General features: G+C 42.7%; 29 non-coding genes across 29 annotated transcripts; 19 read left to right on the top strand and 10 right to left on the bottom strand.

Moving 5' to 3' along the window:
• The first annotated feature begins 74 nt into the window (after nucleotides 1-74).
• trnal-uag (transfer RNA leucine (anticodon UAG)) lies at nucleotides 75-156 on the top strand. The gene has a single exon. It is a non-coding gene; the product is annotated as a tRNA-Leu (tRNA).
• An 897-nt stretch (nucleotides 157-1,053) lies between these two features.
• On the top strand, nucleotides 1,054-1,125 carry trnae-cuc (transfer RNA glutamic acid (anticodon CUC)). Its single transcript has one exon. It is a non-coding gene; the product is annotated as a tRNA-Glu (tRNA).
• An 806-nt stretch (nucleotides 1,126-1,931) lies between these two features.
• On the bottom strand, nucleotides 1,932-2,003 carry trnad-guc (transfer RNA aspartic acid (anticodon GUC)). Its single transcript has one exon. It is a non-coding gene; the product is annotated as a tRNA-Asp (tRNA).
• Nucleotides 2,004-2,141: 138 nt separating this feature from the next.
• On the top strand, nucleotides 2,142-2,223 carry trnal-uag (transfer RNA leucine (anticodon UAG)). The gene has a single exon. It is a non-coding gene; the product is annotated as a tRNA-Leu (tRNA).
• Nucleotides 2,224-3,132: 909 nt separating this feature from the next.
• On the top strand, nucleotides 3,133-3,204 carry trnae-cuc (transfer RNA glutamic acid (anticodon CUC)). Its single transcript has one exon. It is a non-coding gene; the product is annotated as a tRNA-Glu (tRNA).
• Nucleotides 3,205-4,221: 1,017 nt separating this feature from the next.
• On the top strand, nucleotides 4,222-4,303 carry trnal-uag (transfer RNA leucine (anticodon UAG)). The gene has a single exon. It is a non-coding gene; the product is annotated as a tRNA-Leu (tRNA).
• A 909-nt stretch (nucleotides 4,304-5,212) lies between these two features.
• Nucleotides 5,213-5,284, top strand: trnae-cuc (transfer RNA glutamic acid (anticodon CUC)). The gene has a single exon. It is a non-coding gene; the product is annotated as a tRNA-Glu (tRNA).
• An 806-nt stretch (nucleotides 5,285-6,090) lies between these two features.
• On the bottom strand, nucleotides 6,091-6,162 carry trnad-guc (transfer RNA aspartic acid (anticodon GUC)). Its single transcript has one exon. It is a non-coding gene; the product is annotated as a tRNA-Asp (tRNA).
• A 1,129-nt stretch (nucleotides 6,163-7,291) lies between these two features.
• On the top strand, nucleotides 7,292-7,363 carry trnae-cuc (transfer RNA glutamic acid (anticodon CUC)). Its single transcript has one exon. It is a non-coding gene; the product is annotated as a tRNA-Glu (tRNA).
• Nucleotides 7,364-8,169: 806 nt separating this feature from the next.
• Nucleotides 8,170-8,241, bottom strand: trnad-guc (transfer RNA aspartic acid (anticodon GUC)). Its single transcript has one exon. It is a non-coding gene; the product is annotated as a tRNA-Asp (tRNA).
• A 138-nt stretch (nucleotides 8,242-8,379) lies between these two features.
• trnal-uag (transfer RNA leucine (anticodon UAG)) lies at nucleotides 8,380-8,461 on the top strand. The gene has a single exon. It is a non-coding gene; the product is annotated as a tRNA-Leu (tRNA).
• Nucleotides 8,462-12,567: 4,106 nt separating this feature from the next.
• On the top strand, nucleotides 12,568-12,649 carry trnal-uag (transfer RNA leucine (anticodon UAG)). Its single transcript has one exon. It is a non-coding gene; the product is annotated as a tRNA-Leu (tRNA).
• Nucleotides 12,650-13,558: 909 nt separating this feature from the next.
• On the top strand, nucleotides 13,559-13,630 carry trnae-cuc (transfer RNA glutamic acid (anticodon CUC)). The gene has a single exon. It is a non-coding gene; the product is annotated as a tRNA-Glu (tRNA).
• A 232-nt stretch (nucleotides 13,631-13,862) lies between these two features.
• Nucleotides 13,863-13,934, bottom strand: trnat-cgu (transfer RNA threonine (anticodon CGU)). Its single transcript has one exon. It is a non-coding gene; the product is annotated as a tRNA-Thr (tRNA).
• A 712-nt stretch (nucleotides 13,935-14,646) lies between these two features.
• On the top strand, nucleotides 14,647-14,728 carry trnal-uag (transfer RNA leucine (anticodon UAG)). Its single transcript has one exon. It is a non-coding gene; the product is annotated as a tRNA-Leu (tRNA).
• A 908-nt stretch (nucleotides 14,729-15,636) lies between these two features.
• On the top strand, nucleotides 15,637-15,708 carry trnae-cuc (transfer RNA glutamic acid (anticodon CUC)). Its single transcript has one exon. It is a non-coding gene; the product is annotated as a tRNA-Glu (tRNA).
• Nucleotides 15,709-16,534: 826 nt separating this feature from the next.
• On the bottom strand, nucleotides 16,535-16,606 carry trnad-guc (transfer RNA aspartic acid (anticodon GUC)). The gene has a single exon. It is a non-coding gene; the product is annotated as a tRNA-Asp (tRNA).
• Nucleotides 16,607-16,744: 138 nt separating this feature from the next.
• trnal-uag (transfer RNA leucine (anticodon UAG)) lies at nucleotides 16,745-16,826 on the top strand. The gene has a single exon. It is a non-coding gene; the product is annotated as a tRNA-Leu (tRNA).
• Nucleotides 16,827-17,735: 909 nt separating this feature from the next.
• trnae-cuc (transfer RNA glutamic acid (anticodon CUC)) lies at nucleotides 17,736-17,807 on the top strand. The gene has a single exon. It is a non-coding gene; the product is annotated as a tRNA-Glu (tRNA).
• A 790-nt stretch (nucleotides 17,808-18,597) lies between these two features.
• Nucleotides 18,598-18,669, bottom strand: trnad-guc (transfer RNA aspartic acid (anticodon GUC)). Its single transcript has one exon. It is a non-coding gene; the product is annotated as a tRNA-Asp (tRNA).
• A 1,702-nt stretch (nucleotides 18,670-20,371) lies between these two features.
• On the bottom strand, nucleotides 20,372-20,443 carry trnad-guc (transfer RNA aspartic acid (anticodon GUC)). Its single transcript has one exon. It is a non-coding gene; the product is annotated as a tRNA-Asp (tRNA).
• A 138-nt stretch (nucleotides 20,444-20,581) lies between these two features.
• trnal-uag (transfer RNA leucine (anticodon UAG)) lies at nucleotides 20,582-20,663 on the top strand. Its single transcript has one exon. It is a non-coding gene; the product is annotated as a tRNA-Leu (tRNA).
• Nucleotides 20,664-21,556: 893 nt separating this feature from the next.
• trnae-cuc (transfer RNA glutamic acid (anticodon CUC)) lies at nucleotides 21,557-21,628 on the top strand. Its single transcript has one exon. It is a non-coding gene; the product is annotated as a tRNA-Glu (tRNA).
• A 794-nt stretch (nucleotides 21,629-22,422) lies between these two features.
• Nucleotides 22,423-22,494, bottom strand: trnad-guc (transfer RNA aspartic acid (anticodon GUC)). The gene has a single exon. It is a non-coding gene; the product is annotated as a tRNA-Asp (tRNA).
• A 138-nt stretch (nucleotides 22,495-22,632) lies between these two features.
• Nucleotides 22,633-22,714, top strand: trnal-uag (transfer RNA leucine (anticodon UAG)). Its single transcript has one exon. It is a non-coding gene; the product is annotated as a tRNA-Leu (tRNA).
• Nucleotides 22,715-23,927: 1,213 nt separating this feature from the next.
• trnam-cau (transfer RNA methionine (anticodon CAU)) lies at nucleotides 23,928-23,999 on the bottom strand. Its single transcript has one exon. It is a non-coding gene; the product is annotated as a tRNA-Met (tRNA).
• Nucleotides 24,000-24,502: 503 nt separating this feature from the next.
• Nucleotides 24,503-24,574, bottom strand: trnad-guc (transfer RNA aspartic acid (anticodon GUC)). Its single transcript has one exon. It is a non-coding gene; the product is annotated as a tRNA-Asp (tRNA).
• A 138-nt stretch (nucleotides 24,575-24,712) lies between these two features.
• On the top strand, nucleotides 24,713-24,794 carry trnal-uag (transfer RNA leucine (anticodon UAG)). The gene has a single exon. It is a non-coding gene; the product is annotated as a tRNA-Leu (tRNA).
• An 893-nt stretch (nucleotides 24,795-25,687) lies between these two features.
• trnae-cuc (transfer RNA glutamic acid (anticodon CUC)) lies at nucleotides 25,688-25,759 on the top strand. Its single transcript has one exon. It is a non-coding gene; the product is annotated as a tRNA-Glu (tRNA).
• The last annotated feature ends 312 nt before the right edge of the window (nucleotides 25,760-26,071 follow it).

Below are 26,071 nucleotides of genomic sequence, written 5' to 3'. Positions count from 1 at the left end.
CCAAAGCGATGCCATGTCATACGTTTGCCGTCTCATAATGCCGATAAATTGATCCTCTAAAACAAATACAAGAAGGTTGTGTGGCCGAGTGGTCTAAGGCGCTGGATTTAGGCTCCAGTCTCTCAGGAGACGTGGGTTCGAATCCCACCACTGCCATTTCTATTCTGGTAATGCGCTTGTATCTTTCCTGACCTAAGCAATATGACCCAGCTTGGTCCTCATTTGGAAAGCTTGTGGAAGTCGGGCCAAAACATTGGCTTTAGAGTTCTTTACGCTAGGAATGTGATCAAAAAGAACACAACCAGGGGTGAGGATGTGTGCAGTAGTCCAAATACAACACAAAATGAGTGATAGTGTAAATACGCCATGTTTTATCAACCTAAATCATTTTGTACAAATGCAGATTACAAAGGCTTTTGGTCTGACTTTCCCACACAGTTTTAAGGATGAAGCCCAAGCATAGTGAAAAAGGGTAGACTTTCCAAAAGAGAAGTGGATTCAGGAAGGTTCATGGCATCTGTGCCAGAAACAGAAATGTATTCATCTTCAACATCAATTATTCAATATAGCAAAGGACAGTTTTGCTCCATTGACTTGGTATGGCTAAAAGGTGGACATGTATGTTTTTGTCAACCTGTCGTTTGAAGATCTGCGCCCCTACCTTAGACACTCAGGCCACTTGTATTCGGATCACACCGCAGTGATGGCATGTATCGCTGGTCGGCACGGAGCGACTTGCAGGAGGGAGATGGCCTGTCTGGTGACATTGTGTGGAAACAACAACCTCTTCCTCAACACGGACTACACCAAGGAGTCAATAGAGGACATGAGAAGGGAACGTCTGTTCGCTCTTGTTAGAGTTGTGTACTTTTTCCACGTCCAAGTCCAAATTCCTGCAGCAGTTTCCTAAGACACAACAGTTCCCGCTCAAAGACTTTAACCAATGACCTTTGCAAAACACATTTCTGACTTTGTACAACTGACATGGTACGGGTGCTTCGTACATCCGTCAAAAACTCAGGCAGGAGTCAAGTGTCTGGGTACGTTATCAGCTCCCTGGTGGTCTAGTGGCTAGGATACGGCGCTCTCACCGCCGCGGCCCGGGTTCGATTCCCGGTCAGGGAAACACGGTGTAACCTGTTTGGGAGCAGTCAATTTACAATTGATTTCCACAATTCTCATATTTATGCTCATTAGATGCAAATCATTAACATTGACATTTTCAAAAAAGGCAACAGGAAAATTGTTCAACTGTTCTTCAGCGTGGAAGTCTGCACAATGGGTGTTCTTATCATGACGTGAAAACAAAGAATCCAAGTGGAACTTAGCGGATACCTTTCACATAAACCACTCAAGATAGCAGAGGATAGTTTCGATCTATCGACCTCTGGGTTATGGGCCCAGCACGCTTCCGCTGCGCCACTCTGCTATCTGTACAAGCTTTCTAGCTTTATGGAGGTTTAGATTGAAATACCATCGTTTATGTTTTCCTGGTGAGAAACTTGTCTGTTTTCTGAGACAAAAATATCTTGTCCTTGTCAAATAGTACCAATGCACCCCAAAGTAGATGCGTTTGTTTCTTCCGCAGAACTGGACTTCCAACAGTAGAGGTACCGACACTGAGGACTTCAAAACATTAAATTCTGACAAATTTGTCATTAATAAAAGGTTTAAATCTTTTGTAATCTTTTACATATATTCTTGGTTTCAAATTAATCCGCAATACTGAATTTGAGTCACTGACTCTGATAAACATTTTTTCCTTTTTGATTTGGAGGAATGCAACAAACGGTAGTAAAGTACTATAATATCTGTAGGACTGTGCAGTATCTCTGGGTCCACGCTTCACAATTTTCAGAGAGGCATACTGTGGTCACTGCTCAAGGTTAAACAAGATGTTAATTGATGAAAATAAGAGGAACCAAAACCATCTCCCCGTCAGGGAATCGAACCCTGGTCTTCCGCGTGACAGGCGGAGATACTGTCCACTATACTAACGAGGACTGCTTGTCCTGTGTTTTCTAAAGGACAAGCAAACGATCCAGGCTTATCCCTGCCACGCCACAACCAAAGCGATGCCATGTCATACGTTTGCCGTCTCATAATGCCGATAAATTGATCCTCTAAAACAAGTACAAGAAGGTTGTGTGGCCGAGTGGTCTAAGGCGCTGGATTTAGGCTCCAGTCTCTCAGGAGACGTGGGTTCGAATCCCACCACTGACATTTGTATTCTGGTAATGCGCTTGTATCTTTCCTGACCTAAGCAATATGACCCAGCTTGGTCCTCATTTGGAAAGCTTGTGGAAGTCGGGCCAAAACATTGGCTTTAGAGTTCTTTACGCTAGGAATGTGATCAAAAAGAACACAACCAGGGGTGAGGATGTGTGCAGTAGTCCAAATACAACACAAAATGAGTGATAGTGTAAACACGCCATGTTTTATCAACCTAAATCATTTTGTACAAATGCAGATTACAAAGGCTTTTGGTCTGACTTTCCCACACAGTTTTAAGGATGAAGCCCAAGCATAGTGAAAAAGTGTAGACTTTCCAAAAGAGAAGTGGATTCAGGAAGGTTCATGGCATCTGTGCCAGAAACAGAAATGTATTCATCTTCAACATCAATTATTCAATATAGCAAAGGACAGTTTTGCTCCATTGACTTGGTATGGCTAAAAGGTGGACATGTATGTTCTTGTCAACCTGTCGTTTGAAGATCTGCGCCCCTACCTTAGACACTCAGGCCACTTGTATTTGTTCCTGTATTCGGATCACACCGCAGTGATGGCATGTATCGCTGGTCGGCACGGAGCGACTTGCAGGAGGGAGATGGCCTGTCTGGTGACATTGTGTGGGAACAACAACCTCTTCCTCAACACGGACTACACCAAGGAGTCAATAGAGGACATGAGAAGGGAACGTCTGTTCGCTCTTGTTAGAGTTGTGTACTTTTTCCACGTCCAAGTCCAAATTCCTGCAGCAGTTTCCTAAGACACAACAGTTCCTGCTCAAAGACTTTAACCAATGACCTTTGCAAAACACATTTCTGACTTTGTACAACTGACATGGTACGGGTACTTCGTGCATCTGTCAAAAACTCAGGCAGGAGTCAAGTGTCTGGGTAAGTTATCAGCTCCCTGGTGGTCTAGTGGCTAGGATACGGCGCTCTCACCGCAGCGGCCCGGGTTTGATTCCCGGTCAGGGAAACACGGTCTAACCTGTTTGGGAGCGGTCAATTTACAATTGATTTCCACAATTCTGCTATTTATGCTCATTAGATGCAAATCATTAACATTGACATTTTCAAAAAAAGGCAACAGGAAAATTGTTCAACTGTTCTTCAGCGTGGAAGTCTGCACAATGGGTGTTCTTATCATGACGTGAAAACAAAGAATCCAAGTGGAACTTAGCGGATACCTTTCACATAAACCACTCAAGATAGCAGAGGATAGTTTCGATCTATCGACCTCTAGGTTATGGGCCCAGCACGCTTCCGCTGCGCCACTCTGCTATCTGTACAAGCTTTCTAGATTTATGGAGGTTTAGATTGAAATACCATCGTTTATGTTTTCCTGGTGAGAAACTTGTCTGTTTTCTGAGACAAAAATATCTTGTCCTTGTCAAATAGTACCAATGCACCCCAAAGTAGATGCGTTTGTTTCTTCCGCAGAACTGGACTTCCAACAGTAGAGGTACCGACACTGAGGACTTCAAAACATTAAATTCTGACAAATTTGTCATTAATAAAAGGTTTAAATCTTTTGTAATCTTTTACATATATTCTTGGTTTCAAATTAATCCGCAATACTGAATTTGAGTCACTGACTCTAATAAAAATTGTTTCCTTTTTGATTTGGAGGAATGCAACAAACGGTAGTAAAGTACTATAATATCTGTAGGACTGCGCAGTATCTCTGGGTCCACGCTTCACAATTTTCAGAGAGGCATACTGTGGTCACTGCTCAAGGTTAAACAAGATGTTAATTGATGAAAATAAGAGGAACCAAAACCATCTCCCCGTCAGGGAATCGAACCCTGGTCTTCCGCGTGACAGGCGGAGATACTGTCCACTATACTAAAGAGGACTGCTTGTCCTGTGTTTTCTAATGGACAAGCAAACGATCCAGGCTTATCCCTGCCACGCCACAACCAAAGCGATGCCATGTCATACGTTTGCCGTCTCATAATGCCGATAAATTGATCCTCTAAAACAAGTACAAGAAGGTTGTGTGGCCGAGTGGTCTAAGGCGCTGGATTTAGGCTCCAGTCTCTCAGGAGACGTGGGTTCGAATCCCACCACTGCCATTTCTATTCTGGTAATGCGCTTGTATCTTTCCTGACCTAAGCAATATGACCCAGCTTGGTCCTCATTTGAAAAGCTTGTGGAAGTCGGGCCAAAACATTGGCTTTAGAGTTCTTTACGCTAGGAATGTGATAAAAAAGAACACAACCAGGGGTGAGGATGTGTGCAGTAGTCCAAATACAAGACAAAATGAGTGAAAGTGTAAACACGCCATGTTTTATCAACCTAAATCATTTTGTACAAATGCAGATTACAAAGGCTTTTGGTCTGACTTTCCCACACAGTTTTAAGGATGAAGCCCAAGCATAGTGAAAAAGGGTAGACTTTCCAAAAGAGAAGTGGATTCAGGAAGGTTCATGGCATCTGTGCCAGAAACAGAAATGTATTCATCTTCAACATCAATTATTCAATATAGCAAAGGACAGTTTTGCTCCATTGACTTGGTATGGCTAAAAGGTGGACATGTATGTTTTTGTCAACCTGTCTTTTGAAGATCTGCGCCCCTACCTTAGACACTCAGGCCACTTGTATTTGTTCCTGTATTCGGATCACACCGCAGTGATGGCATGTATCGCTGGTCGGCACGGAGCGACTAGCAGGAGGGAGATGGCCTTTCTGGTGACATTGTGTGGAAACAACAACCTCTTCCTCAACACGGACTACACCAAGGAGTCAATAGAGGACATGAAAAGGGAACGTCTGTTCGCTCTTGTTAGAGTTGTGTACTTTTTCCACGTCCAAGTCCATATTCCTGCAGCAGTTTCCTAAGACACAACAGTTCCTGCTCAAAGACTTTAACCAATGACCTTTGCAAAACACATTTCTGACTTTGTACAACTGACATGGTACGGGTGCTTCGTGCATCCGTCAAAAACTCAGGCAGGAGTCAAGTGTCTGGGTAAGTTATCAGCTCCCTGGTGGTCTAGTGGCTAGGATACGGCGCTCTCACCACCGCGGCCCGGGTTCGATTCCCGGTCAGGGAAACACGGTCTAACCTGTTTGGGACCAGTCAATTTACAATTGATTTCCACAATTCTCATATTTATGCTCATTAGATGCAAATCATTAACATTGACATTTTCAAAAAAGGCAACAGGAAAATTGTTCAACTGTTCTTCAGCGTGGAAGTCTGCACAATGGGTGTTCTTATCATGACGTGAAAACAAAGAATCCAAGTGGAACTTAGCGGATACCTTTCACATAAACCACTCAAGATAGCAGAGGATAGTTTCGATCTATCGACCTCTGGGTTATGGGCCCAGCACGCTTCCGCTGCGCCACTCTGCTATCTGTACAAGCTTTCTAGCTTTATGGAGGTTTAGATTGAAATACCATCGTTTATTTTTTCCTGGTGAGAAACTTGTCTGTTTTCTGAGACAAAAATATCTTGTCCTTGTCAAATAGTACCAATGCACCCCAAAGTAGATGCGTTTGTTTCTTCCGCAGAACTGGACTTCCAACAGTAGAGGTACCGACACTGAGGACTTCAAAACATTAAATTCTGACAAATTTGTCATTAATAAAAGGTTTAAATCTTTTGTAATCTTTTACATATATTCTTGGTTTCAAATTAATCCACAATACTGAATTTGAGTCACTGACTCTAATAAACATTTTTTCCTTTTTGATTTGGAGGAATGCAACAAACGGTAGTAAAGTACTATAATATCTGTAGGACTGTGCATTATCTCTGGGTCCACGCTTCACAATTTTCAGAGAGGCATACTGTGGTCACTGCTCAAGGTTAAACAAGATGTTAATTGATGAAAATAAGAGGAACCAAAACCATCTCCCCGTCAGGGAATCGAACCCTGGTCTTCCGCGTGACAGGCGGAGATACTGTCCACTATACTAACGAGGACTGCTTGTCCTGTGTTTTCTAAAGGACAAGCAAACGATCCAGGCTTATCCCTGCCACGCCACAACCAAAGCGATGCCATGTCATACGTTTGCCGTCTCATAATGCCGATAAATTGATCCTCTAAAACAAGTACAAGAAGGTTGTGTGGCCGAGTGGTCTAAGGCGCTGGATTTAGGCTCCAGTCTCTCAGGAGACGTGTGTTAGAATCCCACCACTGCCATTTCTATTCTGGTAATGCGCTTGTATCTTTCCTGACCTAAGCAATATGACCCAGCTTGGTCCTCATTTGGAAAGCTTGTGGAAGTCGGGCCAAAACATTGGCTTTAGAGTTCTTTACGCTAGGAATGTGATCAAAAAGAACACAACCAGGGGTGAGGATGTGTGCAGTAGTCCAAATACAACACAAAATGAGTGATAGTGTAAACACGCCATGTTTTATCAACCTAAATCATTTTGTACAAATGCAGATTACAAAGGCTTTTGGTCTGACTTTCCCACACAGTTTTAAGGATGAAGCCCAAGCATAGTGAAAAAGGGTAGACTTTCCAAAAGAGAAGTGGATTCAGGAAGGTTCATGGCATCTGTGCCAGAAACAGAAATGTATTCATCTTCAACATCAATTATTCAATATAGCAAAGGACAGTTTTGCTCCATTGATTTGGTATGGCTAAAAGGTGGACATGTATGTTTTTGTCAACCTGTCGTTTGAAGATCTGCGCCCCTACCTTAGACACTCAGGCCACTTGTATTTGTTCCTGTATTCGGATCACACCGCAGTGATGGCATGTATCGCTGGTCGGCACGGAGCGACTTGCAGGAGGGAGATGGCCTGTCTGGTGACATTGTGTGGAAACAACAACCTCTTCCTCAACACGGACTACACCAAGGAGTCAATAGAGGACATGAGAAGGGAACGTCTGTTCGCTCTTGTTAGAGTTGTGTACTTTTTCCACGTCCAAGTCCAAATTCCTGCAGCAGTTTCCTAAGACACAACAGTTCCTGCTCAAAGACTTTAACCAATGACCTTTGCAAAACACATTTCTGACTTTGTACAACTGACATGGTACGGGTGCTTCGTGCATCCGTCAAAAACTCAGGCAGGAGTCAAGTGTCTGGGTAAGTTATCAGCTCCCTGGTGGTCTAGTGGCTAGGATACGGCGCTCTCACCGCCGCGGCCCGGGTTCGATTCCCGGTCAGGGAAACACGGTCTAACCTGTTTGGGAGCAGGCAATTTACAATTGATTTCCACAATTCTCATATTTATGCTCATTAGATGCAAATCATTAACATTGACATTTTCAAAAAAGGCAACAGGAAAATTGTTCAACTGTTCTTCAGCGTGGAAGTCTGCACAATGGGTGTTCTTATTATGACGTGAAAACAAAGAATCCAAGTGGAACTTAGCGGATACCTTTCACATAAACCACTCAAGATAGCAGAGGATAGTTTCGATCTATCGACCTCTGGGTTATGGGCCCAGCACGCTTCCGCTGCGCCACTCTGCTATCTGTACAAGGTTTCTAGCTTTATGGAGGTTTAGATTGAAATACCATCGTTTATGTTTTCCTGGTGAGAAACTTGTCTGTTTTCTGAGACAAAAATATCTTGTCCTTGTCAAATAGTATCAATGCACCCCAAAGTAGATGCGTTTGTTTCTTCCGCAGAACTGGACTTCCAACAGTAGAGGTACCGACACTGAGGACTTCAAAACATTAAATTCTGACAAATTTGTCATTAATAAAAGGTTTAAATCTTTTGTAATCTTTTACATATATTCTTGGTTTCAAATTAATCCGCAATACTGAATTTGAGTCACTGACTCTAATAAACATTTTTTCCTTTTTGATTTGGAGGAATGCAACAAACGGTAGTAAAGTACTATAATATCTGTAGGACTGTGCAGTATCTCTGGGTCCACGCTTCACAATTTTCAGAGAGGCATACTGTGGTCACTGCTCAAGGTTAAACAAGATGTTAATTGATGAAAATAAGAGGAACCAAAACCATCTCCCCGTCAGGGAATCGAACCCTGGTCTTCCGCGTGACAGGCGGAGATACTGTCCACTATACTAACGAGGACTTCTTGTCCTGTGTTTTCTAAAGGACAAGCAAACGATCCAGGCTTATCCCTGCCACGCCACAACCAAAGCGATGCCATGTCATACGTTTGCCGTCTCATAATGCCGATAAATTGATCCTCTAAAACAAGTACAAGAAGGTTGTGTGGCCGAGTGGTCTAAGGCGCTGGATTTAGGCTCCACTCTCTCAGGAGGCGTGGGTTCAAATCCCACCACTGCCATTTCTGTTCTGGTAATGCACTTGTATCTTTCCTGACCTAAGCAATATGACCCAGCTTGGTCCTCATTTGGAAAGCTTGTGGAAGTCGGGCCAAAACATTGGCTTTGGAGTTCTTTACGCTAGGAATGTGATCAAAAAGAACACAACCAGGGGTGAGGATGTGTGCAGTAGTCCAAATACAACACAAAATGAGTGATAGTGTAAACACGCCATGTTTTATCAACCTAAATCATTTTGTACAAATGCAGATTACAAAGGCTTTTGGTCTGACTTTCCCACACAGTTTTAAGGATGAAGCCCAAGCATAGTGAAAAGGTAGACATTCCAAAGAGAAGTGGATTCAGGAAGGTTCATGGCATCTGTGCCAGAAACAAAAATGTATTCATCTTCAACATCAATTATTCAATAGAGCAAAGGACAGTTTTGCTCCATTGACTTTGTATGGCTAAAAGGTGGACATGTATGTTTTTGTCAACCTGTCGTTTGAAGATCTGCGCCCCTACCTTAGACACTCAGGTCACTTGTATTTGTTCCTGTATTCGGATCACACCGCAGTGATGGCATGTATCGCTGGTCGGCACGGAGCGACTTGCAGGAGGGAGATGGCCTGTCTGGTGACATTGTGTGGAAACAACAACCTCTTCCTCAACACGGACTACACCAAGGAGTCAATAGAGGACATGAGAAGGGAACGTCTGTTCGCTCTTGTTAGAGTTGTGTACTTTTTCCACGTCCAAGTTAGGGTGACCATTTCCATGACACCAAAAAGGAGGACATTATGCGCCATATCAATAAATTACTATGGTGTACATAGGACTCTGGTATACTCTTATTTATAGTACAATTTTGAGTGGTTTAAAGATGTTTGTGTGGCTGAATAGGAAAAAATATTAGAGTCAAGTGTTTGTTAACAGTATTTGTATTTATTCAATACATTGTGGTGTTCAAAAAGTGACCACTGAGATGAATCTTTTCAAGTGCAGAGTACCACAAAGCATAACATGTGTGGACTTAAATGTAGTTAACATATATAATTTAAAAAAAATGCCACAAAAAATTTTCCACATCAACATCAAGGCTGCTTGCTGCATATCTGGTTGCTTTATGCAGAATATGGGCCAAACAGTTTGCAGGGAGCACATCTTTTTGGCTCAGTTTCAACTTCTGATACACACTGTTATGTTTGCCACAATTGACACTGGCATTGTCTGCTGCATATGCAGACATGTTTTTCACCTCTAAGCCAGACATCTAAAGTTTTGCCAGCAGCTGGTTTGTTATGGCTTCTGACGTTTCGTTGCTGTCACTATAAAAATCCAACAGGACATGTTGGATGCCTTCATCAAAGTGAAAATACCTTACCACAATGGGAAAACACTTGTTTGTTCCTTTATTTGAGGCGTCGGTTGCCACGGAAAAGGGTAGGTTGTTTTCTTTTATGTAGTCGGTATGTTCCTGTACCGAATAGTGAGCGATGACGTTCTCGCACAATGCCTTGGCTTTTGTTCGGCCACAGGCCATCCCTTTAGCTGTGGGATAGTCACTGAAAATCTCCCGGTCCACTTTCATGCCGCAGTCTAAACTTCTGTAGGACTGGTGATGCTTTACAGCAGTGGTTCTCAACCTTTTTTCAGTGATGTACCCCCTGTGAACATTTTTTTAATTCAAGTACCCTCTAATCAGAGCAAAGCATTTTTGGTTGAAAAAAAGAGATAAAGAAGTAAAATATAGCACTATGTCATCAGTTTCTGGTTTATTAAATTGTATAACAGTGCAAAATATTGCTCATTTGTAGTGGTCTTTCTTGAACTATTTGGAAAAAAATATATAAAATAACTAAAAACTTGTTGAAAAATAAACAAGTGATTCAATTATAAATAAAGATTTCTACACATAGAAGTAATCATCAACTTATAGTGCCCTCTTTGGGGATTGTAATAGAGATCCACCTGGATTTAGGAACTTAATTCTAAACATTTCTTCACAAAAAAAGAAATCTTTAACATCAATATTTATGGAACATGTCTACAAAAAATGTAGCTGTCAACACTGAATATTGCATTGTTGCATTTCTTTTCACAGTTCTTTTTGACATACATTTTAGTGAGGGTCAAACCATCATGGCATGGGGGAAACTCTGGGTTTATGGTAATGAATGGAATAGCCGACTTGATTTGATGTTCAGTTTATGAACTTACATTACATTACATACCCCCAGGGTACCATTTGAGAACCACTGCTTTACAGCATGGTACACCTTGCACAGCTCGCAGCGGTTATCTTGTCATCCAGGGGCGACGAAACTTCACGAAAAAATGTCCTCATTGAAGAGGTGCCGCACGTTTATTACTTTTATGTTTATCCGTACCCGTATGCCGTTCAATTGCAGATTTCCCCTGACTACTTACGTCGACATCACATCGACAAAGTGTGCAGAAGCCACGGAATGAGTCTCGATTGCTTTTCGTTATAAATTCGTGCTCTTTTGTCCATTCAGAATTACACGAGGTCTTGCGTTTTGGCATGATGCTAACTTTCTGTCAATGTCATGCCGCAGCAGCACATGGACCCTTGTTTACTTTTTTAACCAATGATAAGCAGATTTGTATCCGACACCGCTCTTAGCCAATCATTTGATATGTTACTGCGTTGGGGGCATTTTTTACGGTCTTTGATTGGCTATCGCGCTGCAGCCCAGCAAAGATGAAAAAACTCCGCTCTTCAAGCCTAGTGCCTCAAAAAGGAGGACAAATACATGTCCGGCTTGATGCTGCGCCGGACGCCGGACAGGGCATAAAAAATCCGGACTGTCCGGCCTAAATCCGGACACCTGGTCACCCTAGTCCAAGTCCATATTCCTGCAGCAGTTTTCTAAGACACAACAATTCCTGCTCAAAGACTTTAACCTTTGCAAAACACATTTCTGACTTTGTACAACTGACATGGTACGGGTGCTTCGTGCATCCGTCAAAAACTCAGGCAGGATGCAAGTGTCTGGGTAAGTTATCAGCTCCCTGGTGGTCTAGTGGCTAGGATTCGACGCTCTCACCGCCGCGGCCCGGGTTCGATTCTCGGTCAGGGAAACACGGTCTAACCTGTTTGGGAGCAGTCAATTTACAATTGATTTCCACAATTCTCATATTTATGCTCGTTAGATGCAAATCATTAACATTGACATTTTCAAAAAAGGCAACAGGAAAATTGTTCAACTGTTCTTCAGCAAAATGGGTGTTCTTATCATGATGTGAAAACAAAGAATCCAAGTGGAACTTAGCGGATACCTTTCACATAAAATACTCAAGATAGCAGAGGATAGTTTCGATCTATCGACCTCTGGGTTATGGGCCCAGCACGCTTCCGCTGCGCCACTCTGCTAACTGTACATACTTTCTAGCTTTATGGAGGTGTAGATTGAAATACCATCGCTTATGTTTTCCTGGTGAGAAACTTGTCTGTTTTCTGAGACAAAAATCATTTGTCCTTGTCAAATAGTACCAATGCACCCCAAAGTAGATGCGTTTGTTTCTTCCGCAGAACTGGACTTCCAACAGTTGAGGTACCGACACTGTGGACTTCAAAACATTACATTCTGACAAATTTGTCATTAATAAAAGGTTCAAATCTTTTCTAATGTCTTACATATATTCTTGGTTTCAAATTAATCCGCAATACTTAATTTGAATCACTGACTCTAATAAACATTTTTTCCTTTTTGAAAACTTGTTATGCATCCTGATTTGGAGGAATGCAACTAACGGTAGTAAAGTACTATAATATCTGTAGGACTGTGCAGTATCTCTGGGTCCACGCTTCACAATTTTCAGAAAGGCATACTGTGGTCACTGCTCAAGGTTAAACAAGATGTTAATTGATGAAAATAAAAGGAACCAAAACCATCTCCCCGTCAGGGAATCGAACCCTGGTCTTCCGCGTGACAGGCGGAGATACTGTCCACTATAATAACGAGGACTGCTTGTCCTGTGTTTTCTAAAGGACAAGCAAACGATCCAGGCTTATCCCTGCCACGCCACAACCAAAGCGATGCCATGTCATACGTTTGCCGTCTCATAATTGCGATAAATTGATCCTCTAAAACAAGTACAAGAAGGTTGTGTGGCCGAGTGGTCTAATGCGCTGGATTTAGGCTCCAGTCTCTCAGGAGGCGTGGGTTCGAATCCCACCACTGCCATTTGTATTCTGGTAATGCGCTTGTATCTTTCCTGACCTAAGCAATATGACCCAGCTTGGTCCTCATTTGAAAAGCTTGTGGAAGTCGGGCCAAAACATTGGCTTTAGAGTTCTTTACGCTAGGAATGTGATCAAAAAGAACACAACCAGGGGTGAGGATGTGTGCAGTAGTCCAAATACAACACAAAATGAGTGATAGTGTAAATACGCCATGTTTTATCAACCTAAATCATTTTGTACAAATGCAGATTACAAAGGCTTTTGGTCTGACTTTCCCACACAGTTTTAAGGATGAAGCCCAAGCATAGTGAAAAAGGGTAGACTTTCCAAAAGAGAAGTGGATTCAGGAAGGTTCATGGCATCTGTGCCAGAAACAGAAATGTATTCATCTTCAACATCAATTATTCAATATAGCAAAGGACAGTTTTGCTCCATTGACTTGGTATGGCTAAAAGGTGGACATGTATGTTTTTGTCAACCTGTCGTTTGAAGATCTGCGCCCCTACCTTAGACACTCAGGCCACTTGTATTTGTTCCTGTATTCGGATCACACCGCAGTGATGGCATGTATCGCTGGTCGGCACGGAGCGACTTGCAGGAGGGAGATGGCCTGTCTGGTGACATTGTGTGGAAACAACAATCTCTTCCTCAACACGGACTACACCAAGGAGTCAATAGAGGACATGAGAAGGGAACGTCTGTTCACTCTTGTTAGAGTTGTGTACTTTTTCCACGTCCAAGTCCATATTCCTGCAGCAGTTTCCTAAGACACAACAGTTCCTGCTCAAAGACTTTAACCAATGACCTTTGCAAAACACATTTCTGACTTTGTACAACTGACATGGTACGGGTGGTTCGTGCATCCGTCAAAAACTCAGGCAGGAGTCAAGTGTCTGGGTAAGTTATCAGCTCCCTGGTGTTCTAGTGGCTAGGATACGGCGCTCTCACCGCCGCGGCCCGGGTTCGATTCCCGGTCAGGGAAACACGGTCTAACCTGTTTGGGAGCAGTCAATTTACAATTGATTTCCACAATTCTCATATTTATGCTCATTAGATGCAAATCATTAACATTGACATTTTCGAAAAAGGCAACAGGAAAATTGTTCAACTGTTCTTCAGCGTGGCAGTCTGCACAATGGGTGTTCTTATCATGACGTGAAAACAAAGAATCCAAGTGGAACTTAGCGGATACCTTTCACATAAACCACTCAAGATAGCAGAGGATAGTTTCGATCTATCGACCTCTGGGTTACGGGCCCAGCACGCTTCCGCTGCGCCACTCTGCTATCTGTACAAGCTTTCTAGCTTTATGGAGGTTTAGATTGAAATACCATCGTTTATGTTTTCCTGGTGAGAAACTTGTCTGTTTTCTGAGACAAAAATATCTTGTCCTTGTCAAATAGTACTAATGCACCCCAAAGTAGATGCGTTTGTTTCTTCCGCAGAACTGGACCTCCAACAGTAGAGGTACCGACACTGAGGACTTCAAAACATTAAATTCTGACAAATTTGTCATTAATAAAAGGTTTAAATCTTTTGTAATCTTTTACATATATTCTTGGTTTCAAATTAATCCGCAATACTGAATTTGAGTCACTGACTCTAAAAAACATTTTTTCCTTTTTGATTTGGAGGAATGCAACAAACGGTAGTAAAGTACTATAATATCTGTAGGACTGTGCAGTATCTCTGGGTCCACGCTTCACAATTTTAAGAGAGGCATACTGTGGTCACTGCTCAAGGTTAAACAAGATGTTAATTGATGAAAATAAAAGGAACCAAAACCATCTCCCCGTCAGGGAATCGAACCCTGGTCTTCCGCGTGACAGGCGCAGATACTGTCCACTATACTAACGAGGACTGCTTGTCCTGTGTTTTCTAAAGGACAAGCAAACGATCCAGGCTTATCCCTGCCACGCCACAACCAAAGCGATGCCATGTCATACGTTTGCCGTCTCATAATGCCGATAAATTGATCCTCTAAAACAAGTACAAGAAGGTTGTGTGGCCGAGTGGTCTAAGGCGCTGGATTTAGGCTCCTGTCTCTCAGGAGACGTGGGTTCGAATCCCACCACTGCCATTTCTATTCTGGTAATGCGCTTGTATCTTTCCTGACCTAAGCAATATGACCCAGCTTGGTCCTCATTTGGAAAATTGGGGAAGTCGGGCCAAAACATTGGCTTAAGAGTTCTTTACGCTAGGAATGTGATCAAAAAGAACACAACCAGGGGTGAGGATGTGTGCAGTAGTCCAAATACAACACAAAATGAGTGATAGTGTAAATATGCCAAGTTTTATCAACCTAAATCATTTTGTACAAATGCAGATTACAAAGGCTTTTGGTCTGACTTTCCCACACAGTTTTAAGGATGAAGCCCAAGCATAGTGAAAAAGGGTAGACTTTCCAAAAGAGAAGTGGATTCAGGAAGGTTCATGGCATCTGTGCCAGAAACAGAAATGTATTCATCTTCAACATCAATTATTCAATATAGCAAAGGACAGTTTTGCTCTATTGACTTGGTATGGCTAAAAGGTGGACATGTATGTTTTTGTCAACCTGTCGTTTGAAGATCTGCGCCCCTACCTTAGACACTCAGGCCACTTGTATTTGTTCCTGTATTCGGATCACACCGCAGTGATGGCATGTATCGCTGGTCGGCACGGAGCGACTTGCAGGAGGGAGATGGCCTGTCTGGTGACATTGTGTGGAAACAACAACCTCTTCCTCAACACGGACTACACCAAGGAGTCAATAGAGGACATGAGAAGGGAACGTCTGTTCGCTCTTGTTAGAGTTGTGTACTTTTTCCACGTCCAAGTCCAAATTCCTGCAGCAGTTTCCTAAGACACAACAGTTCCTGCTCAAAGACTTTAACCAATGACCTTTGCAAAACACATTTCTGACTTTGTACAACTGACATGGTACGGGTGCTTCGTGCATCCGTCAAAAACTCAGGCAGGAGTCGAATGTCTGGGTAAGTTATCAGCTCCCTGGTGGTCTAGTGGCTAGGATACGGCGCTCTCACCGCCGCTGCCCGGGTTCGATTCCCGGTCAGGGAAACACGGTCTAACCTGTTTGGGAGCAGTCAATTTACAATTGATTTCCACAATTCTCATATTTATGCTCATTAGATGCAAATCATTAACATTGACATTTTCAAAAAAGGCAACAGGAAAATTGTTCAACTGTTCTTCAGCGTGGAAGTCTGCACAATGGGTGTTCTTATCATGACGTGAAAACAAAGAATCCAAGTGGAACTTAGCGGATACCTTTCACATAAACCACTCAAGATAGCAGAGGATAGTTTCGATCTATCGACCTCTGGGTTATGGGCCCAGCACGCTTCCGCTGCGCCACTCTGCTATCTGTACAAGCTTTCTAGCTTTATGGAGGTTTGGATTGAAATACCATCGTTTATGTTTTCCTGGTGAGAAACTTGTCTGTTTTCTGAGACAAAAATATCTTGTCCTTGTCAAATAGTACCAATGCACCCCAAAGTAGATGCGTTTGTTCCTTCCGCAGAACTGGACTTCCAACAGTAGAGGTACCGACACTGAGGACTTCAAAACATTAAATTCTGACAAATTTGTCATTAATAAAAGGTTTAAATCTTTTGTAATCTTTTATATATATTCTTGGTTTCAAATTAATCCGCAATACTGAATTTGAGTCACTGACTCTAATAAACATTTTTTCCTTTTTGAAAACTTATTATGCATCCTAATTTGGAGAAATGCAACAAACGGTAGTAAAGTACTATAATATCTGTAGGACTGTGCAGTATCTCTGGGTCCACGCTTCACAATTTTCAGAGAGGCATACTGTGGTCACTGCTCAAGGTTAAACAAGATGTTAATTAATGAAAATAAGAGGAACCAAAACCATCTCCCCGTCAGGGAATCGAACCCTGGTCTTCCGCGTGACAGGCGGAGATACTGTCCACTATACTAACGAGGACTGCTTGTCCTGTGTTTTCTAAAGGACAAGCAGACGATCCAGGCTTATCCCTGCAACGCCACAACCAAAGCGATGCCATGTCATACGTTTGCCGTCTCATAATGCCGATAAATTGATCCTCTAAAACAAGTACAAGAAGGTTGTGTGGCCGAGTGGTCTAAGGCGCTGGATTTAGGCTCCAGTCTCTCAGGAGACGTGGGTTCGAATCCCACCACTGCCATTTCTATTCTGGTAATGCGCTTGTATCTTTCCTGACCTAAGCAATATGACCCAGCTTGGTCCTCATTTGGAAAGCTTGTGGAAGTCGGGCCAAAACATTGGCTTTAGAGTTCTTTACGCTAGGAATGTGATCAAAAAGAACACAACCTGGGGTGAGGATGTGTGCAGTAGTCCAAATACAACACAAAATGAGTGATAGTGTAAACATGCCATGTTTTATCAACCTAAATCATTTTGTACAAATGCAGATTACAAAGGCTTTTGGTCTGACTTTCCCACACAGTTTTAAGGATGAAGCCCAAGCATAGTGAAAAAGGGTAGACTTTCCAAAAGAGAAGTGGATTCAGGAAGGTTCATGGCATCTGTGCCAGAAACAGAAATGTATTCTTCTTCAACATCAATTATTCAATATAGCAAAGGACAGTTTTGCTCCATTGACTTGGTATGGCTAAAAGGTGGACATGTATGTTTTTGTCAACCTGTCGTTTGAAGATCTGCGCCCCTACCTTAGACACTCAGGCCACTTGTATTTGTTCCTGTATTCGGATCACACCGCAGTGATGGCATGTATCGCTGGTCGGCACGGAGCGACTTGCAGGAGGGAGATGGCCTGTCTGGTGACATTGTGTGGAAACAACAACCTCTTCCTCAACACGGACTACACCAAGGAGTCAATAGAGGACATGAGAAGGGAACGTCTGTTCGCTCTTGTTAGAGTTGTGTACTTTTTCCACGTCCAAGTCCAAATTCCTGCAGCAGTTTCCTAAGACACAACAGTTCCTGCTCAAAGACTTTAACCAATGACCTTTGCAAAACACATTTCTGACTTTGTACAACTGACATGGTACGGGTGCTTCGTGCATCCGTCAAAAACTCAGGCAGGAGTCAAGTGTCTGGGTAAGTTATCAGCTCCCTGGTGGTCTAGTGGCTAGGATACGGCGCTCTCACCGCCGCGGCCCGGGTTCGATTCCCGGTCAGGGAAACACGGTCTAACCTGTTTGGGAGCAGGCAATTTACAATTGATTTCCACAATTCTCATATTTATGCTCATTAGATGCAAATCATTAACATTGACATTTTCAAAAAAGGCAACAGGAAAATTGTTCAACTGTTCTTCAGCGTGGAAGTCTTCTCATGACGCGAAAACAAAGAATCCAAGTGGAACTTAGCGGATACCTTTCACATAAAACACTCAAGATAGCAGAGGATAGTTTCGATCTATCGACCTCTGGGTTATGGGCCCAGCACGCTTCCGCTGCGCCACTCTGCTAACTGTACATGCTTTCTAGCTTTATGGAGGTGTAGATTGAAAGACCATCGTTTATGTTTTCCTGGTGAGAAACTTGTCTGTTTTCTGAGACAAAAATAATTTGTCCTTGTCAAATAGTACCAATGCACCCCAAAGTAGATGCGTTTGTTTCTTCCGCAGAACTGGACTTCCAACAGTAGAGGTACCGACACTGTGGACTTCAAAACATTAAATTATGACAAATTTGTCATTAATAAAAGGTTTAAATCTTTTCTAATCTTTTACATATATTCTTGGTTTCAAATTAATCCATAATACTGAATTTGAGTCACTGACTCTATTAAACATTTTTTCCTTTTTGATTTGGAGGAATGCAACAAACGGTAGTAAAGTACTATAATATCTGTAGGACTGTGCAGTATCTCTGGGTCCACGCTACACAATTTTCAGAGAGGCATACTGTGGTCACTGCTCAAGGTTGAAAAAGATGTTAATTGATGAAAATAAGAGGAACCAAAACCATCTCCCCGTCAGGGAATCGAACCCCGGTCTTCCGCGTGACAGGCGGAGATACTGTCCACTATACTAACGAGGACTGCTTGTCCTGTGTTTTCTAAAGGACAAGCAAACGATCCAGGCTTATCCCTGCCACGCCACAACTACAGCGATGCCATGTGCAGTAGTCCAAATACAAGACAAAATGAGTGAAAGTGTAAATACGCCATGTTTTATCAACCTAAATCATTTCGTACAAATGCATATTACAAAGGCTTTTGGTCTGACTTTCCCACACAGTTTTAAGGATGAAGCCCAAGCATAGTGAAAAGGGTAGACTTTCCAAAAGAGAAGTGAATTCAGGAAGGTTCATGGCATCTGTGCCAGAAACAGAAATGTATTCATCTTCAACATCAATTATTCAATATAGCAAAGGACAGTTTTGCTCCATTGACTTGGTATGGCTAAAAGGTGGACATGTATGTTTTTGTCAACCTGTCGTTTGAAGATCTGCGCCCCTTTCTTAGACACTCAGGCCACTTGTATTTGTTCCTGTATTCGGATCATATCGCAGTGATGGCATGTATCGCTGGTCGGCACGGAGCGACTTGCAGGAGGGAGATGGCCTGTCTGGTGACATTGTGTGGAAACAACAACCTCTTCCTCAACACGGACTACACCAAGGAGTCAATAGAGGACATGAGAAGGGAACGTCTGTTCGCTCTTGTTAGAGTTGTGTACTTTTTCCACGTCCAAGTCCAAATTCCTGCAGCAGTTTCCTAAGACACAACAGTTCCTGCTCAAAGATTTTAACCAATGACCTTTGCAAAACACATTTCTGACTTTGTACAACTGACATGGTACGGGTGCTTCGTGCATCCGTCAAAAACTCAGGCAGGAGGCAAGTGTCTGGGTATGCTATCAGCTCCCTGGTCGTCTACTGCCAAAGATACGGCGCACTCACCGCCGTGCCCCGGGTTCGATTCCCGGTCAGGGAAACACGGTCTAAACTGTTTGGGAGCAGTCAATTTACAATGGGTTTCCACAATTCTCATTTTTATGCTCATTAGATGCAAATCATTAACATTGACATTTTAAAAAAGGCAACAGGAAAAAATTTTCAACTGTTCTTCAGCGTGGAAGTCTGCACAATGGGTGTTCTTATCATGACGTGAAAACAAAGAATCCAAGTGGAACTTAGCGGATACCTTTCACATAAAACACTCAAGATAGCAGAGGATAGTTTCGATCTATCGACCTCTGGGTTATGGGACCAGCACGCTTCCGCTGCACTACTCTGCTATCTGTACAAGCTTTCTAGCTTTATGGAGGTTTAGATTGAAATGCCATCGTTTATGTTTTCCTGGTGAGAAACTTGTCTGTTTTCTGAGACAAAAATATTTTGTCCTTGTCAAATAGTACTAATGCACCCCAAAGTAGATGCGTTTGTTTCTTCCGCAGAACTGGACTTCCAACAGTAGAGGTACCGACGCTGAGGACTTCAAAACATTAAATTCTGACAAATTTGTCATTAATAAAAGGTTTAAATCTTTTGTAATTTTTTACATATATTCTTGGTTTCAAATTAATCCGCAATACTGAATTTGAGTCACTGACTAATAAACATTTTTTCCTTTTTGATTTGGAGGAATGCAACAAACGGTAGTAAAGTAGTATAATATCTGTAGGACTGTGCAGTATCTCTGGGTCCACGCTTCACAATTTTCAGAGAGGCATACTGTGGTCACTGCTCAAGGTTAAACAAGATGTTAATTGATGAAAATAAGAGGAACCAAAACCATCTCCCCGTCAGGGAATCGAACCCTGGTCTTCCGCGTGACAGGCGGAGATACTGTCCACTATACTAACGAGGACTGCTTGTCCTGTGTTTTCTAAAGGACAAGCAAACGATCCAGGCTTATCCCTGCCACGCCACAACCAAAGCGATGCCATGTCATACGTTTGCCGTCTCATAATGCCGATAAATTGATCCTCTAAAACAAGTACAAGAAGGTTGTGTGGCCGAGTGGTCTAAGGCGCTGGATTTAGGCTCCAGTCTCTCAGGAGGCGTGGGTTCGAATCCCACCACTGCCATTTCTATTCTGGTAATGCGCTTGTATCTTTCCTGACCTAAGCAATATGACCCAGCTAGGTCCTCATTTGGAAAGCAAAACATTGGCTTTAGAGTTCTTTACGCTAGGAATGTGATCAAAAAGAACACAACCAGGGGTGAGGATGTGTGCAGTAGTCCAAATACAACACAAAATGAGTGATAGTGTAAATACGCCATGTTTTATCAACCTAAATCATTTTGTACAAATGCAGATTACAAAGGCTTTTGGTCTGACTTTCCCACACAGTTTTAAGGATGAAGCCCAAGCATAGTGAAAAAGGGTAGACTTTCCAAAAGAGAAGTGGATTCAGGAAGGTTCATGGCATCTGTGCCAGAAACAGAAATGTATTCATCTTCAACATCAATTATTCAATATAGCAAAGGACAGTTTTGCTCCATTGACTTGGTATGGCTAAAAGGTGGACATGTATGTTTTTGTCAACCTGTCGTTTGAAGATTTGCGCCCCTACCTTAGACACTCAGGCCACTTGTATTTGTTCCTGTATTCGGATCACACCGCAGTGACGGCATGTATCGCTGGTCGGCACGGAGCGACTTGCAGGAGGGAGATGGCCTGTCTGGTGACATTGTGTGGAAACAATAACCTCTTCCTCAACACGGACTACACCAAGGAGTCAATAGAGGACATGAGAAGGGAACGTCTGTTCGCTCTTGTTAGAGTTGTGTACTTTTTCCACGTCCAAGTCCATATTCCTGCAGCAGTTTCCTAAGACACAACAGTTCCTGCTCAAAGACTTTAACCAATGACCTTTGCAAAACACATTTCTGACTTTGTACAACTGACATGGTACGGGTGCTTCGTGCATCCGTCAAAAACTCAGGCAGGAGGCAAGTGTCTGGGTAAGTTATCAGCTCCCTGGTGGTCTAGTGGCTAGGATACGGCGCTCTCACCGCCGCGGCCCGGGTTCGATTCCCGGTCAGGGAAACACGGTCTAACCTGTTTGGGAGCAGTCAATTTACAATTGATTTCCACAATTCTCATATTTATGCTCGTTAGATGCAAATCATTAACATTGACATTTTCAAAAAAGGCAACAGGAAAATTGTTCAACTGTTCTTCAGCAAAATGGGTGTTCTTATCATGATGTGAAAACAAAGAATCCAAGTGGAACTTAGCGGATACCTTTCACATAAAATACTCAAGATAGCAGAGGATAGTTTCGATCTATCGACCTCTGGGTTATGGGCCCAGCACACTTCCGCTGCGCCACTCTGCTATCTGTACATACTTTCTAGCATTATGGAGGTGTAGATTGAAATACCATCGCTTATGTTTTCCTGGTGAGAAACTTGTCTGTTTTCTGAGACAAAAATCATTTGTCCTTGTCAAATAGTACCAATGCACCCCAAAGTAGATGCGTTTGTTTCTTCCGCAGAACTGGACTTCCAACAGTTGAGGTACCGACACTGTGGACTTCAAAACATTACATTCTGACAAATTTGTCATTAATAAAAGGTTCAAATCTTTTGTAATCTTTTACATATATTCTTGGTTTCAAATTAATCCGCAATACTGAATTTGAGTCACTGACTCTAATAAACATTTTTTCCTTTTTGATTTGGAGGAATGCAACAAACGGTAGTAAAGTACTATAATATCTGTAGGACTGTGCAGTATCTCTGGGTCCACGCTTCACAATTTTCAGAGAGGCATACTGTGGTCACTGCTCAAGGTTAAACAAGATGTTAATTGATGAAAATAAGAGGAACCAAAACCATCTCCCCGTCAGGGAATCGAACCCTGGTCTTCCGCGTGACAGGCGGAGATACTGTCCACTATACTAACGAGGACTGCTTGTCCTGTGTTTTCTAAAGGACAAGCAAACGATCCAGGCTTATCCCTGCCACGCCACAACTAAAGCGATGCCATGTCATACGTTTGCCGTCTCATAATGCCGATAAATTGATCCTCTAAAACAAGTACAAGAAGGTTGTGTGGCCGAGTGGTCTAAGGCGCTGGATTTAGGCTCCAGTCTCTCAGGAGACGTGGGTTCGAATCCCACCACTGCCATTTCTATTCTGGTAATGCGCTTGTATCTTTCCTGACCTAAGCAATATGACCCAGCTTGGTCCTCATTTGGAGAGCTTGTGGAAGTCAGGCCAAAACATTGGCTTTAGAGTTCTTTACGCTAGGAATGTGATCAAAAAGAACACAACCAGGGGTGAGGATGTGTGCAGTAGTCCAAATACAACACAAAATGAGTGAAAGTGTAAACACGCCATGTTTTATCAACCTAAATCATTTTGTACAAATGCAGATTACAAAGGCTTTTGGTCTGACTTTCCCACACAGTTTTAAGGATGAAGCCCAAGCATAGTGAAAAAGGGTAGACTTTCCAAAAGAGAAGTGGATTCAGGAAGGTTAATGGCATCTGTGCCAGAAACAGAAATGTATTCATCTTCAACATCAATTATTCAATATAGCAAAGGACAGTTTTGCTCCATTGACTTGGTATGGCTAAAAGGTGGACATGTATGTTTTTGTCAACCTGTCGTTTGAAGATCTGCGCCCCTACCTTAGACACTCAGGCCACTTGTATTTGTTCCTGTATTCGGATCACACCGCAGTGATGGCATGTATCGCTGGTCGGCACGGAGCGACTTGCAGGAGGGAGATGGCCTGTCTGGTGACATTGTGTGGAAACAACAACCTCTTCCTCAACATGGACTACACCAAGGAGTCAATAGAGGACATGAGAAGGGAACGTCTGTTCACTCTTGTTAGAGTTGTGTACTTTTTCCACGTCCAAGTCCAAATTCCTGCAGCAGTTTCCTAAGACACAACAGTTCCTGCTCAAAGACTTTAACCAATGACCTCTGCAAAACACATTTCTGACTTTGTACAACTGACATGGTACGGGTGCTTCGTGCATCCGTCAAAAACTCAGGCAGGAGTCAAGTGTCTGGTTAAGTTATCAGCTCCCTGGTGGACTAGTGGCTAGGATACGGCGCTCTCACCACCGCGGCCTGGGTTCGATTCCCGGTCAGGGAAACACGGTCTAACCTGTTTGGGAACAGTCAATTTACAATTGATTTCCACAATTCTCATATTTATGCTCATTAGATGCAAATCATTAACATTGACATTTTCAAAAAAGGCAACAGGAAAATTGTTCAACTGTTCTTCAGCGTGGAAGTCTGCACAATGGGTGTTCTTATCATGACGTGAAAACAAAGAATCCAAGTGGAACTTAGCGGATACCTTTCACATAAACCACTCAAGATAGCAGAGGATAGTTTCGATCTATCGACCTCTGGGTTATGGGCCCAGCACGCTACCGCTGCGCCACTCTGCTATCTGTACAAGCTTTCTAGCTTTATGGAGGTTTAGATTGAAATACCATCGTTTATGTTTTCCTGGTGAGAAACTTGTCTGTTTTCTGAGACAAAAATATCTTGTCCTTGTCAAATAGTACTAATGCACCCCAAAGTAGATGCGTTTGTTTCTTCCGCAGAACTGGACTTCCAACAGTAGAGGTACCGACACTGAGGACTTTAAAACATTAAATTCTGACAAATTTGTCATTAATAAAATGGTTTAAATCTTTTGTAATCTTTTACATATATTCTTGGTTTCAAATTAATCCGCAATACTGAATTTGAGTCACTGACTCTAATAAACATTTTTTCCTTTTTGATTTGGAGGAATGCAACAAACGGTAGTAAAGTACTATAATATCTGTAGGACTGTGCAGTACCTCTGGGTCCACGCTTCACAATTTTCAGAGAGGCATACTGTGGTCACTGCTCAAGGTTAAACAAGATGTTAATTGATGAAAATAAGAGGAACCAAAACCATCTCCCCGTCAGGGAATCGAACCCTGGTCTTCCGCGTGACAGGCGGAGATACTGTCCACTATACTAACGAGGACTGCTTGTCCTGTGTTTTCTAAAGGACAAGCAAACGATCCAGGCTTATCCCTGCCACGCCACAACCAAAGCGATGCCATGTCATACGTTTGCCGTCTCATAATGCCGATAAATTGATCCTCTAAAACAAGTACAAGAAGGTTGTGTGGCCGAGTGGTCTAAGGCGCTGGATTTAGGCTCCAGTCTCTCAGGAGACGTGGGTTCGAATCCCACCAGTGCCATTTCTATTCTGGTAATGCGCTTGTATCTTTCCTGACCTAAGCAATATGACCCAGCTTGGTCCTCATTTGGAAAGCTTGTGGAAGTCGGGCCAAAACATTGGCTTTAGAGTTCTTTACGCTAGGAATGTGATCAAAAAGAACACAACCAGGGGTGAGGATGTGTGCAGTAGTCCAAATACAACACAAAATGAGTGATAGTGTAAATACGCCATGTTTTATCAACCTAAATCCTTTTGTACAAATGCAGATTACAAAGGCTTTTGGTCTGACTTTCTCACACAGTTTTAAGGATGAAGCCCAAGCATAGTGAAAAAGGGTAGACTTTCCAAAAGAAAATGGATTCAGGAAGGTTCATGGCATCTGTGCCAGAAACAGAAATGTATTCATCTTCAACATCAATTATTCAATATAGCAAAGGACAGTTTTGCTCCATTGACTTGGTATGGCTAAAAGGTGGACATGTTTGTTTTTGTCAACCTGCGCCCCTACCTTAGACACTCAGGCCACTTGTATTTGTTCCTGTATTCGGATCACACCGCAGTGATGGCATGTATCGCTGGTCGGCACGGAGCGACTTGCAGGAGGGAGATGGCCTGTCTGGTGACATTGTGTGGAAACAACAACCTCTTCCTCAACACGGACTACACCAAGGAGTCAATAGAGGACATGAGAAGGGAACGTCTGTTCGCTCTTGTTAGAGTTGTGTACTTTTTCCACGTCCACGTCCATATTCTTGCAGCAGTTTCCTAAGACACAACAGTTCCTGCTCAAAGATTTTAACCAATGACCTTAGCAAAACACATTTCTGACTTTGTACAACTGACATGGTACGGGTGCTTCGTGCATCTGTCAAAAACTCAGGCAGGAGTCAAGTGTCTGGGTAAGTTATCAGCTCCCTGGTAGTCTAGTGGCTAGGATACGGCGCTCTCACCGCCGTGGCCCGGGTTCGATTCCCGGTCAGGGAAACACGGTCTAACCTGTTTGGGAGCAGTCAATTTACAATTCTCATATTTATGCTCATTAGATGGAAATCATTAACATTGACATTTTCAAAAAAGGCAACAGGAAAAATGTTCAACTGTTCTTCAGCATAGAAGTCTGCACAATGGGTGTTCTTATCATGACGTGAAAACAAAGAATCCAAGTGGAACTTAGCGGATACCTTTCACATAAACCACTCAAGATAGCAGAGGATAGTTTCGATCTATCGACCTCTGGGTTATGGGCCCAGCACGCTTCCGCTGCGCCACTCTGCTATCTGTACAAGCTTTCTAGCT

The sequence above is a fragment of the Nerophis lumbriciformis genome, linkage group LG23, assembly GCF_033978685.3.
Source record: "Nerophis lumbriciformis linkage group LG23, RoL_Nlum_v2.1, whole genome shotgun sequence".
Classification (NCBI taxonomy): Eukaryota; Metazoa; Chordata; class Actinopteri; order Syngnathiformes; family Syngnathidae; genus Nerophis; species Nerophis lumbriciformis.
The sequence above is the reverse complement of the archived record's forward strand: the minus strand, read 5'-3'. Positions and strand labels throughout refer to the sequence as shown.